This window comes from Pinus tabuliformis, chromosome X (assembly GCF_031772625.1).
Source record: "Pinus tabuliformis cultivar Carrire ecotype Pingquan chromosome X, CPIR1, whole genome shotgun sequence".
NCBI lineage: Eukaryota > Viridiplantae > Streptophyta > Pinopsida > Pinales > Pinaceae > Pinus > Pinus tabuliformis.
In genome coordinates this window covers 1,693,534,583-1,693,548,916 of record NC_142308.1, presented here as the reverse complement: position 1 = coordinate 1,693,548,916, position 14,334 = coordinate 1,693,534,583, and the positions used below count along the sequence as shown (strand labels likewise).

General features: G+C 38.2%; 1 protein-coding gene across 2 annotated transcripts in view; it reads left to right on the top strand.

Moving 5' to 3' along the window:
• LOC149146516 (uncharacterized) overlaps positions 1-14,334 on the top strand; it is a 317,259-nt gene that overhangs the window by 291,875 nt on the left and 11,050 nt on the right. The window lies entirely within an intron of this gene.

The window sequence follows — 14,334 nt, the reverse complement described above, 5'->3', positions numbered from 1 at the left end:
GTAAAAAGTACTGGTGTATTGATCTGTGATCTGTTTGTGAGCGGTGTCCTTTGGTGTTCTATCTGAGGAACTTACCCTGTAAATTCCTACATGGTATCGGAGCTATTTGAGGGCCGCGTTCGCTGGTGATCCAAATCTGAAGTCGGTAGAACTGCATCCGACTACCGTTTCCTAGATCTACTATTCCTGACTGCTTTCGGGCCGAGAGGACTGCTCTGTTGTGTTGGGAGCATCTGTTCCAGTGAGGAACCCCTTTCGTTTCACGCGAAAAGGTTTCCAGTAGCCCTAGCTGCGTCATTTTTAAGATCTGGAGGTATATAGTGTTTATTTGCAGTTTACAGTTATTTTCTCTCTGTTTATTTCGGTTTCGGTTTATTTAGCTTTTTTTTTATTACCGGATCTATACCTTTTATTTTTGCGTATGCTCTTTGCCCCGCGACTCTGTGCGATCTGGGCAAATCAGAAACAGAAAGGAAGGATTTTTCTCATGCGTATGCTCTTTTCCGCTGCGCCTCGGTGTGATCTCAGAAAATCAGAAACGTTGAGGAAAATATTTAGTTTCCGGCTAAAACTAACTTCGAGCCTTTTTTGTATGTCCGTGTTGGGTTTTTTGTTTTTTGTTTTGTAGGGAAAAAGAGCTTTCTCAAAGCAAGCACGCAACCCAAAGCTTCAACCTCCCCCTTCTATCTCTCTCTCAAACTTTTTGTATAGCTCACTTGGTCCAAAGCTAATTTATGAGAGTAGAGGTCTTAAGTTCAAGTCTCCTTTTTGTAGAGGCGGATTTTTCATTTCTGCACATTCCCGCACTTCGTCAGCATCTTCATCAAATTTTCTTCAAAAAGCCATAACTTCTTCATTCGGAAGTCGTTTCAGAACCGTTTTTTTTTTAAACAGCCTAATTTTTCGAGATCTTTCCATTGCAACACTTAGTTTCAGCATCTATAGCTTCAGTTTCTGTTAAAATGGAAAGTCCATGCCAAGTTATTCTTGACAGCACCAACTACTTCCAATGGTGGTCCTACATTGTGGATTTACTTAGAAGTAAAGTTCTCTACAGAATAGCCTGAGGCCAAGAAACCAAACCGAAAGATGAAGATAAGACAGCTAAATGGGAAAATAGGCAAGATCAAGCACGTGGGTTGATAGGGATGTCTATTTATCCAGATCTTAAATTCCATATTGCAGAACTTGATACTCCTGATGAAACATTGAAACAGATTACTAAAGTTTTTGGAATAAAAAATGAACTTAGAGCCCATCAACTTGAAAATGAGTTGCTTACATTAGACCCCAATAATTTTTCTTGCATTGAAGATTTTTTGTCCAAGTTCAAGACCCTTAGACTTCTCGTGGAAGGTGTTAAGGTTAAGAAAGAAGATAGTAACCTTATCTATTCCATTCTTACTAAGTTGGGACCAGCCTACTCTGTGTTTGTTTCCACCTTCCATTCTACAAGAGAAGCCTTCATTTCTCAAGGACAAGACTACAAGTCCCCTTCCTTTGGTCCCTTTTGTGATTTTTTAATAAGAGAACAAGAAAAAATCTTACACCTTGGTCTTCTTAATCTTGGAAACTCTTCTAAAAAAGCGTTAGCCACCCAGCAGCAACCAAATCTAAAGAATCCTAAGAAGTTGTATCTTAAAAGGAATGGTCCTAAACCAAACAAAGGTCCTAAGCAATTTCAGCCTCAAAATGAAAAATAATTTCAACAAAATGATAAGACAAATAAAAACAAAGGAAAAAAGACTTATAGACATTGCAACTTTTGTAATCGAGATGGCCACTTAGAACCCAAATGCTTTAAGAAGATGGAAGCCTTGGAAGCAGCAATGAAGAAGCATAACATCCATTTGGAGCACTCTTCAACTTCAACTTCATCTTCAGGAATGGCACTTTCTGCATGTGATTGTCAAGCATCTCGGTCTGGCTATGCACTAAATGTATCTTCTTCCTCTTCTCATTCTCATGAGTGGCTCATTGATTCTGGAGCTTCTTATCACATGGCCAAAAACAAAGCCATGTTTTATTCTTTAAATGATTGTAACACCAAAAATATATATGTTGGTGATGATAGATCTCTTAGTGTTGTAGGGACTGGAACTGTTCATCTAGACAATGGTCAGTTTAATGATGTATTATGTGTTCCAACCTTATCCTGCAACCTTCTATCTGTATATCAGATAACTCATTCAGGTGAAGGTAAAATCGTTGAATTTTCACCTTACGATGTTGTAATTAAGGACCTAAGAGATCCTAGACAGATTTTAGCTACTGGCATTGCTGATGATTCTACAAGGTTGTATAAGTTTCACAACTTTGGGTCATCAAATCTTCCCTCAGTATTTGTTGCTCATAATGATGAAGTGAGCAAACTTTGGCATGAGCGATTTGGTCACTTAAACTATTGCTCTCTTCAGAATCTATGTAAAGAAAATATGGTGGCAGGTCTTCCAATGGTATCTTGCAGAGATGGTGTTTGTTCCGGATGTGTACTCGGAAAAACATCATTGAGACAATTTTGAAAAACGTGCCTCTTAGCATGCCTCAGTCCCTTTACAGCTCGTGCATAGTGATTTATGTGGTCCACTTCCAGTTGTTTCATTCTCTGGCTACAAGTATTTCTTAACTTTCATTGATGATTTCTCCAGACGCACTTGGGTATACTTCTTAAAACTCAAGAGTGAAGTATTTAACATGTTCTTGGCCTTTAAGGCCTTTGTTGAAAAACAATCTGGACATCAAATTCTTAAGCTAAGATCTGATAATGGCGGAGAATATGTTAACAACAAATTCATCAACTTTTGCACTGAGAATGGAATTCAAATGCAACATACTGTTCCATATACTCCACAACAAAATGGTGTAGCTGAAAGGAAGAATCGCACCTTAAAGGAAATGGCTAATTGTATGCTTCAATCTAATGGACTTAGTCTTAATTATTGGGCAGAAGCAATTAACTGTGCAAATTACATAATAAATCGCACTCCTACTAAGGTTTTAAAGAATATCACTCCAGAAGAAGCTTGGAGCTCAATTAAACCAGATGTAAGTCACTTTCGTGTTTTTGGAAGTGAAGCATGGGCCCATATTCCAAATGAGAAACATAAAGCTTTAGAACCTAAGAGTGAAAAGTGTATTTTTGTTGGATATTCTGAAGATGTCAAAGGATATAGACTTATTCCACTTAAGTCCAAAAATGTTATCATTAGAAGAGATGTAAAGTTTGTTGAAAATATATCGGCCTACGAGCCTAGTTCGGCGGATGTGCCACCTCTCCCTATCTCTTCTACTTTTGAAAATATTTCTTCTTCAGATGATGAAAGCGAGGATGAAAATCCTCACCCACCTTCTTAGGATCCTTCTTCAGCTCCTCAGCTTCCAAAATGGGTCCGTGCTACTCGGGATGCAGCAGGTGATCTTGCCGGTGATCCTACAGATCAGCGACATACACGTTCTCAGTTTAATAGAGCCTCTTCTTTACTGGCTCAAGCTCCAGTAAATTATGATCCTGACACCTTTGCAGAAGCTTCAGGCCATCCAGATTGGGAAGCAACTATGAATGAAGAATATCATTCATTATTGACAAATGATACATGGGATCTTGTTCCTCTACCAAAGGGACGAAAACTTGTTAGATGCAAATGGGTTTACAGAACCAAGTATGGACCAGATGGGAAAGTTGATAAACATAAAGCTCGTCTTGTTGCTAAAGGTTTTTCACAGGTTGAAGGCATTGACTACACTGAAACCTTCTCCCCTATTGCCAAAATGAACTCTATCCGCCTTGTCCTTTCCCTTGCTGCCTCGTTCAAATGGGAAGTCCATCAGATGGATGTTAAATCTGCCTTCTTGCATGGGGACTTGCATGAAGAAATCTACATGGAACAACCCATTGGCTTCATAAAAACAGACTCCAGCCTTGTATGTCGGCTTAAGAAATCCCTTTATGGTCTCAAGCAAGCTCCTCGAGCTTGGTATGCTAAAATGGATAGCTTTCTTTTAGAATCTGGCTTTTCTAGGTGTCATTCTGACAATACTGTCTACACCAAGAAAGTGGGCAAGTCTCTTATCATTCTTGTTCTTTATGTTGATGATCTTATCCTTACCGGTAGTGATCCCAACCTTATAAACCATGTGAAGTCCAGCCTTAAAAAGAAATTTGAAATGACAGACTTAGGACACTTACATTATTTTCTCAGTCTTCAAGTCTTGCAATCCAAGGAGGGTATTTCCCTTTCCCAGTCCAAGTATGCCTGTGATATTCTATGCCACTTTCACATGGAGGACTGTAAGCCAGCCCCTTCTCCCTTCCAGTCTGGAGTCAAACTTTCAGTCACTTGTACTTCTCCTGAAGTTGATGCTACCTTATACCGTCAACTTGTAGGAAAACTTCTGTATCTAACCCATACTCGACCTGACCTTTCCTTTGCCGTTGGCCTTGTTGCTCGGTTTATGCAAAACCCACGTGAAAGTCATTGGAAAGCAACTAAAAGAATACTTCGTTATGTTCGAGGTACAGTTCGGTTTGGGATTCATTACAGTGCCGAAGCATCTCCTCTATTGGTTGGTTTCACTGATTCCGATTGGGCTGGTGACCCTGATGATCGGAAGTCTACTGCAGGTTATGTGTTCACTCTTGGTTGAGGACCTATTACATGGGCTTGCAAGAAACAAGGTGCCATTTCTCTCTTTTCAGCAGAAGCAGAGTATCATGGTGCCGTAGAAGCTAGTAAGGAAGCCTTGTGGCTTCGTCAGATCCTGTCAGAGTTTGGCTTTCAGTAGCAACATCTGACTACACTTTGGTGTGATAATCAAAGTGCCATTCAACTATGCAAAGATCCAGTCCAACATCAGCGCAACAAACACATTGAACTGCACATGCACTTCAACAGAAAGCTCATTCACGACCATGTTCTTGAAGTGCAATATTGTTCAACAGATGATCAAGTTGCAGACATCTTTACAAAGGCTCTCACAGAGGCGAAGTTCACTAAACTTCGATTTATGGTTGGAGTTCAGGAAGTTGTCACTAAGGGGGGATAGGCTCTAGTGCCTCCTTCCTTCTCCTATTGTGTCATATTTGTAAATCCTTCAATCCTATCCCAAGTTGTTCTTAAGGGGGGATGTTAGGATATTCCGACACATAGGAAATAGTAAAGTATAACTTGGTCTAGTATAGAGTTAGGTAAAGTGTGTTTCTTTACTATGTACATTTTGTAACTTACAATCCGACGGTCACGATATGTAGTGATTCGACGGTTCATTCTCTCCTCGGTATTACCAACACTTGATCTGTGGCTTAACACCCGATTGGTCCATGATCTCTATTTAAAGAGCATGGAGGGTCATTTGTAAGTTAACCGTCCATGAGAGAAGCTTATGTAAATTTTCATTCTTTTATTAATAAATTGCTTGAAGTGGCCGCGTTGGCTCAGGCCGTGGACTGTTTCCCTCTTTGAGGGTTTTAACCACGTCAAAAGTACTGGTGTATTGATCTGTGATTTGCTTGTGAGCGGTGTCCTTTGGTGTTCTATCTGAGGAACTTACCCTGTAAATTCCTACATGCCACGTGTCACTGTTTCGACCTTCGGACTTGAAACTGATACACATAAAACTATAGTCTATCCTCTTTCTGTACCTTTTTACGAAATTTCAATCTGGTGCTCAGAGAGAAAGTTATGACGATTTTCCTCAGGTCACCTGTTTGAGATATAATTCGAGACCCTGCAAAAACCCTAACTTCATTGGATCATATCTCCGAAAATGTAGGGAGACAAGATCTGAAATTCATCAAGATTTCGGCTCAAATGGGTTTTACTTTTAGCTTTTGAAACGTCGTAGAAAAAACGTTATAGCGAAAATGTCACAATGACCTGTTTGAAGCAGCGAAACCCTAGAATCCAAAGCTCTGATACCAATTGTTATGCAATCAACTTACAAAATATAAGAAAAGATAGAGCAACGACTTCAAAATTAACCTTTTCGAGGGGGCAACCTCCTTTACATTACACAAATGAGCAATTCTTGGATGATACAAATGACATGACCTCCTCTTTACATATAGGAGTCTAAGGGGTCACAATATAGTCAAAGCCGACATAACAATAATAATGTAAGGGCACAACAATAACAATAGTGGGCTTCTATGGGGCACAATAATAACAATATGGGGACAACATGGGCACAACAATAACAATAAGGGACTAGAATGACAGTAATAATAAGGGAATACACTAGTATTATAGGGACCTAACAACTGGAAAGATTTGGTATGACATAATGTAAGCCCTGTTGTTGGAAAAACTAGTAGGCCTTGTAAATAAGTAAAATTTAGGGGCACAACACCTTGGGACAATGGCCCATTGTCACCACAACTTAAGCCCCCTACTCTTCTCAGATTTTCACTGACGGGAGGAGTCCCAGTGATGCTCACTTGTAATAGATGTGTATCTATGATATGTTTGATCTGAGGGAAGGTGGCTCATTCAATGGAAGGGTTCAACAAAGGTATGAGCTTTGGGAGAAGATAGTAAGACCTTCCATAAAAAACCCCTTTGAAAAATGGCTACTTGAGACCTAGGGTTGAGATATATGATGAGATATGAGTGCACCCAAGTTGAAGGTAGACATGAGAAATGGAAATGTAATATTTACTTCAATAAGCACTAAAGCACACACCTTCAAAGAATCCCCAAGTTGAAGGATTAGCTTCTAGGGTTCCCTCTTGGTACAATGGGTAAGACATCAAATATATGGAGATTTCACCATGGGAATTTTGCCAAAAACTGGAGGATCCCTAGAGGAGACAATAAGGAAGAATCTTATATAAACGAAATTCAAATTGCCTCCCTCCAAAGGATTTCACATCAAGCTCTAGAGAGGCCTCCTTATCCTTAAAGGGACGACAAATAAAGGTGGAAAGGGAAATAATATTCTTTGAGTTTCAAGTGATCACCAAGGATTTAAAGCTAGTGCCTAGCCATTGGGAGGTTAGGAGTCAATGGTAATCTTAATATTGGAAACTCACTCTTTTAAGGAGACCTAAAGGGAGCAACTTCACTAGCCCTAATAGAAGCAACTTCACCACACCATTAGATTTTTATACTTTGATGACACTTACTAATGAAGTTTCAAGGAATAAAATGCATCATTTACCCTAGGAACATTCATTCATTCACTATCTATGAGTAACACATGCAAAATTTCCCAATAGTTACAATTTTTAGACAATATTTCATCAATTAGGGCACATTAATAACCATGAGATAATATTCCATGCATTAGACATTAATAAAATCAGAAATTCATTAATAAAGAGCAGTTAAAAGATAGTGAAGAACATATCCATTCATACCAAAGCCAAGCAGAAGCTCCAAAAAGGATAGCGAAATTAACCAAACATCAAAATTCATCCAAAAAGCTCTAAAACACTCCACAAATTGCAGGTCCAAATTCCTTTCCTAGGCTGAAAATCAAACTGATGATGAGTTGAGGTGAGAATAGGTCTCACCTATTTATACAAGTCACAAGAGTTTAAAAATTAAAATACAAAGCCCCTTTTGTGCCTAATGTGCTAAGTAACCCACCCATGGTTACAAGCCAACCATGATAGCTCAAAAAGTAAATTGAATTTCCCTCCTAGGTCCACACAAGGTTGACGTCATGCATGCATAGAGGCCTAGAAGAGCAGCATTGAGGCCTCGTGCTAGAAATGTGAGGGAGGGCCTTAGAAATCATGATGAAGAGGGGGATGCCCTCCTTATGCTGCAAAACATCTTGAAACCTCTATTTGGGTTTCGTGGGCTCCAAATGGGTCTCATGGGTCTCCAAGTGGCTCAAGATCAAGTCAATGCTCCATCAATGAGGGTTAGCAGATGACACATGCCCTCCCACATCTCCCTAGGAAATACATAACCTCCTCTGGGCCTTGGAACAACTACCAAGTGTCGGGTGCAAGGTAAAGTTGTTTGGGGCAACGTAGTCCAAGTGCATCATCATCTCTAAATAACTGGGGCACAAACAAGCAAATGGTGGTGCTAAAGAAGCCCATGGTGTGACAATCAATGCTCTGCATGGATGGAGGTCCATCGCTCTCAACACTCACCCTACAAATGCCAATGTGATCCTCTGGAGGAATTGGATCTCGTATAGGGAGGCCAAGTCCAAGATGAAAACCCACCTGCAATCATGTATAAGATCCAGTGTCTCTCCTCACCTTCCAATACAATGGTTCATTAGTGCGGTTGAGTAAATAAGATTTCTAATCTAGGGCAAAAGTGAGAACATCATAGTGTGTTTTCCTTCTAAATTAGGGCTTTGAACCAGTGTTGTTAAAATCGCGAAAAAATCGCGATTTTTTCATCTTGCCGATCAAATCGCGATTTTTATACGAAAAAATCGCCTACTTTTTTTTTGCCGATTTTTACTGAAAAAATCGCGATTTTTTCGAAAAAAGCGCGATTTTTAACGAAAAAATCGTGGGGCTCAGGACAGCATAGTTTTATAACTTTTTTTGGGTTTTTTCATGCAATGTTTTTTGAAAGAAACAAATAATTTTTGAGTGGGGTAGCTTAATGATCAAGTCTAGGCCCTAGTATGGATATGCTATTCATGGTAATGTTAAATTCTTAAAGTAAAAGTGACATTCTCCTTAATCTTCATTTTCATCCTTTTACTTAAATTTTTAACATTACCATGAAATGACTCAGGATGTTTGAGAGTGGTTCCAGCCTCATTGGATTTCATATGGAGAAAGTAGAATTTTAGATTTCATTTAAAATCCAGCAGACTTATCAGTTTTTCAGGATTTCAGGATTGGGAGATTGTAATGTTTCCAGGTGACACCACCTGCCCGGGCTACCCCTGCCACCAGTAGAGGACGTGGTCTACCTCCTATAGCTCCTACTTCTAGTTCTTCAACGTCTAGAGCACATCAGACTCCACTGCCATTTCCACCTGCACGGGCACCAGCATCTACATCTAGAGGGAAAGGGAAAGCTGTGGCATTTTCTCGCAAGAGGGGCAGAGGAAATCAATAGGATTAGACTTTCATTTTATTGTATATGACATTATGACATGATGAGATACATTATCATATTTTTTGTTGATATTTTGAGGCTGAGTTGGGACTCAGGAGTCAGGACTTACTATTCAGGACATGATTCAATGTTATGTGTGATTTTAGCGCTAGAAATGATATTAAACATCTTATATGTTAGTTTTTTTATCATATTTATGTGTCAATGTATTTATTTTATGTTGTAGATGGTTTAGATATTAAAAAAAATGAAAAAAAATGAAAAAAAATGAATATTTTTGTGCCAAACGCTTTTTTCCCGCTTTTTTTCCGCTTTTTTCCCGCTTTTGCCGATTTTTTCTGCTTTTTTCCCGGCGCCGATTTAATCCCGATCGCGCTTTTAACAACATTGCTTTGAACATGTACTAGTGTTACCTTCATGGGTATGAGAGGTTAATTAAGGACTCTATTAGGTGGTTTCAACCTCTAAGGGAATGATAAATCCAAGGTACACCCTTCTAATGGCAGGTGTCATGTGAAATAATGATGGAACAAAGTGGGGACAAAGGGAAGGCTCCAAGCCACATGCCATGGTACAAGGGTAGCTATGATGAGGGAAGCCCACACCTTGGGTATATCACTGTAGGAGCTAGCAATCGTGGTACATGAGTTACCTCGACTTTTGTATTTCAACCCTTCTTCATTTGCATTTTTCCTTTTATAGATTTTTTTCATTTTACTACTCGGGCCTTAAGGGGATGAGAACATGATGTGTAAGATATAATAGTGATTACCCCATTGAGGTGGGATAGTTAATCGCCCACAATGGGTTGGGACATTCATGGGCTCTTTAATGATGGAAGGGGCACTCATAGGGGACCTAGGAACCAGTGTGTTGACCATAATTATAAGGTTAGAGCTCATGTTTGACTTTTTTCCACGTGTTGAATTTTATTGTTTTGGTCATCTTTTGCATTTTGTGGTATATTTCATGTTGTATGTAGCCATATTATGCTTTTATTTTTATTTTTAGTTGCATTGACCTCTGAGGCATTATTCCAGGCCCAACCCAAGGTGTGGACAAGGGGATGGGGGAGGCTAACACCGTGTGGACCCAATGGACAAATGTGGCCTCAGATAGGGAAAATGTGAAAAGGGCTTGTAATGAGCAGAGGTGATTGAGAGATATGGTATCAGGAAACATGACCACACAACCAAAATCATAGTTTTCCATGTAGTGCCACTCCTAAAACTAATAGCCAATAGAGGAGATACCACAGGATAGGATACAAGATTAACCCCACAGTCGAGGTAAGGGAACAAGGGTATAGTCAAAGCCCTTTTTTCTGCCAAGTTGCCCAATAATCCATGCCCATGTGTGCTTGTTATGAATAAAATACATATAAAAATAATATAAATGATAATAATCATAAATAATTATTAATTAACTAATAATTAGTATTGAAAAGGGATGTCTCTAAGGACATGACCATTTGTGAAATGGTACATGCCTAGGTATATAAGCAAACCCTTAGTTGTAGTCAAATCACATCTCATATCAATTTTTATACACTATTCAATATACAAATTTCTTATTCTCAATTAATGTCTTTGTGTACTAAGTGTTTTGAAGATTATTGGAGAGTACGAATTTTGTTTGTAACATTGGTATCAGAGTTGTTTGATCCTCTGGTCGCTCAATCACTGCACAACGCCGTCTGATCCGACCTTTGGACGTCAACCCTTCCTCAAGTGTGTTGTTGTTGTATTTCAGGGTTTTAGCAATAAAAGTAGTTGGAGGTTCTCCATTTAGTCATCTGATCGGTGGCCACTAAAAAAAAAGTAATGGCAGAAGTTTCCTTAAACACGTAATTTTATTAATAAGAAAAAACAATTACATCTGGAATTTTGCAAGAGTTTACACCCAAACAACAAAACACTCTTGCAATGAGCTATTTATAAGCTCAATGTCCTAACTACCTCTAATTATGGATCACTTATAAAATAACAAGTGTCCACTTACAATAAAAGCTATTCAAACAACTTACTAACAATTCTCCTAAATTAGAGCCTAAGATACGCCACATTTATAGAGTCATATCTTTTTACAACAATATACTAATTCTAAATGTCTTCATTTTATAATGAAATATTCTAGATTAATAATTATTAATTTAATATCTTAAATTAATAATTATTTTATTCTAACTTTATAACCTATGATAATATTTATTTTGAATCATCTAACATTCCCCCCTATGATTCAAAAATACATTACAACAGATACCAAGTTCATCCTTGAACTTAGTAAATTCTATTCTGCCAAGAGGTTTCGTGAAAATGTCGGAGATCTGATCTTCTGAAAAACAATAAATTGGCTTGAGGACATCTCTGACAATGAGAGATTTTATATGATGATACTCGGTGTCCACATGCTTTGTCTTTGAATGAAAAACTAGGTTCTTGGCAAGCTTAATGGCAGACTGGCTGTCAATGAATAATGACGTAGCTTTTGCCTGAGAAATGCCCAAGTCCTGCAAAATTCTGCCCAACCACACAATTTTACATGCTACTTCCAATGCTGAAATGTACTCTGCTTTTGTTGAAGAAGTGGCCACTGTAGCTTGTTTCTTACAACTCCAATACATTGCTGCTGACCCCATGCTCATTAAATCACTTGATGTTGATGCTCGGCCATCAATACTTCCGGCAAAGTTGGCATTTGAAAAACCACCAAGTACAAAGTTTTTAGTCTTTGTGTAAAGAAGACCAAAATATTTTGTTCCTTGGATATATCGAAGAACTCTTTTGGCTGCATTCCAGTGGTTGTCTCGTGGTTCCTGCATAAAACGTGAAAGAGTATTGACTGCATAAGATAAATCAAGGCGAGTGTTTGTCAAATAAATCAAGCTACCAATCAACTATCTATAAGTAGTGTTGTCCACTATTTCCCCCCCTTCAAATTTTGAAAGTTTCAAGTTTTGCTCCATGGGGGTAAGAACGGGCTTGCAATCTTGCATTCCAAATCGCTGAAGAACCTTTGCTACATACTTACTCTGAGAAATGAAAATATGATGTGGACATTGGAAGACTTCAACTCCAAGATAGTAGTGAAGTAATCCCAAATCTGTCATCTTAAAACCTGCATGTAACTCCGTTTTCACCTGTGCAATATGATCATCATTATTTCCAATAATGATCAAATCATCTACATACATAACAAGAATCACCAGATATTTACCCTGTTGTCACACATACAAAGTATCATCAAATTCACTTCGTTGAAAACCAACTTTCCTAAGGTATTCATCCATTTTTGCATACCAAGCTCGGGGAGCTTGTTTTAACCCATATAAAGCCTTGATCAATTTGCAGAGTTTATGTTTCTACTCATCAATTTCAAAACCTGGTTGTTGTGTCATATATACTTCTTTTTGAAAATCACTGTTGAGAAAAACACTATTTACATCCATTTGATGAACTTTCCATCCTTTCTAAGCGGCTAATGCAAGTGTTAATCGGATGGTGCTCCATTTAACTGTAGGAGCAAAAGTTTCGTCATAATCAATGCCTTCCTGCTGCGCAAAACCTTTAGCAACTAGTCTTGCTTTATACTTTTCAAGTGCTCCATTTTGGTTGTACTTAATTCTGTAAACCCATTTGCATCTGATGGGTTTAACATTTTGAGGACAATCAACAAGTTTCCAAGTGTTGTTATCAATTACTGCTCGATATTCTTCAATCATAGCCTGTTGCCATTCTTTATGTTTTACTGCTTCTTTGTATGTGGAAGGTTCAGTAAAATCATTTGCTAGCAAGGCAAAATTTCCTTCACTTCTGTGTGACTTCCTTGTTCATGTTTTATTCTGCTCATTAGGCCTTACATCTTTCAAAAGTTGAACTGCCCATTTTGGTAGTTGATGCTCACTTGTTTGAGATTCTGAAAAGTCACTATCATTGTAAAGAGGATTAATATAAACTGACGTTCATCGATCAGTGGACGATTCTAGAGGTGGAGAATCACTGTTAGAAGAACTACTATTGCTTGGAGATGCGGATGAACTGCTTGAAGATCCAGATGGTGTTGTTGAAGTAGATGGACTGGATGAATCATCTTCAAATGAAGGAAAATCAGGTTCATACCAATTTGGTGAATTTGGTTGACTTTGCATATTTCCTTTTCTTTGACTGCCTTTAATTTTTAACTTTTGAAGAAGACTTTCGATTTCTTCAACACTCTTACTCTCTGTTTCATCAAAAATTACATCCCTGCTCACAATAAATTTTCCATTGGTCAAAAGACAGTACCCTTTCTTCTCATCGGAATATCTAATCATTGTGCATTTCAAACTTCTTGAGTCAAGATTAGTTCTTTTTTTTTCGGAACTAAAGCATAACATACTGATCCAAAAACTCTAAGATGTTTAACTCGGGGTTTTGAAACCAAACCAAGCTTCATAAGGTGTGATTATGTCTAAAGAAGCAGGTGGAGATATGTTTCTTAAGTAGACAGTTGTATGAATTGCTTCTACCCAATATGTTGAACTTAACTTTTTGAAAGTTAACATAGATCTCACCATTCCTAACAAGGTGTGATTCATTCTTTCTACTACTCCATTTTGTTGTGGAGTGTAAACATTTGTAAGATGTCTTCTTATGCCATTATCGCTGCAATAAGTTTTGAATTCATTTGAAGTGAATTCTCCCCCATTATCTGTCCTGAGAGTGCCTATCTTTTCTTTGACTTCATTTTCAACAAGTTGGCGAAAAATTTTAAACTTTTCAAATGCTTCTGACTTTTGCTTCAAGAAATAAACCCAAGTCATTCTACTGAAATCATCAATGAATAGTAAGAAATATTTGCAACCACCGAATGAAGTTTGTAGTGGTTCACAAACATCACTGTGAACTAGTTGCAGCACCTTGTTTGCGCGCCATGAACTTGTCGGAGAACTTTCTCGACTTTGTTTTCCATAAATGCAAGCTTCACTTTTCCATTTTCCTTTCTGAAAGTTGGAAGTCCCTTAACCATCCCTTGTTTTTGCAATTGAGAAAGACTATCAAAATTTGAATGTCCATATTTTACATGCCACAGTCTTATAGGTGAAATTCCTGTAGTCACTGCCCCTACAAAGTCAAAATGCCTTGGAATCATTGTCCCTTTCATCCTTAACAATTTTCCATCTGCATAACTTGTCATCACAGTTTGCAAGCTCTATTTGACTTAATTAATCTTAACTAAGCCATCTTCCATAATTACCTGATGTCTTGCTTGTCGATTCGTGACTAAAGATAATAAATTTTCTTAAAGTTTGGTA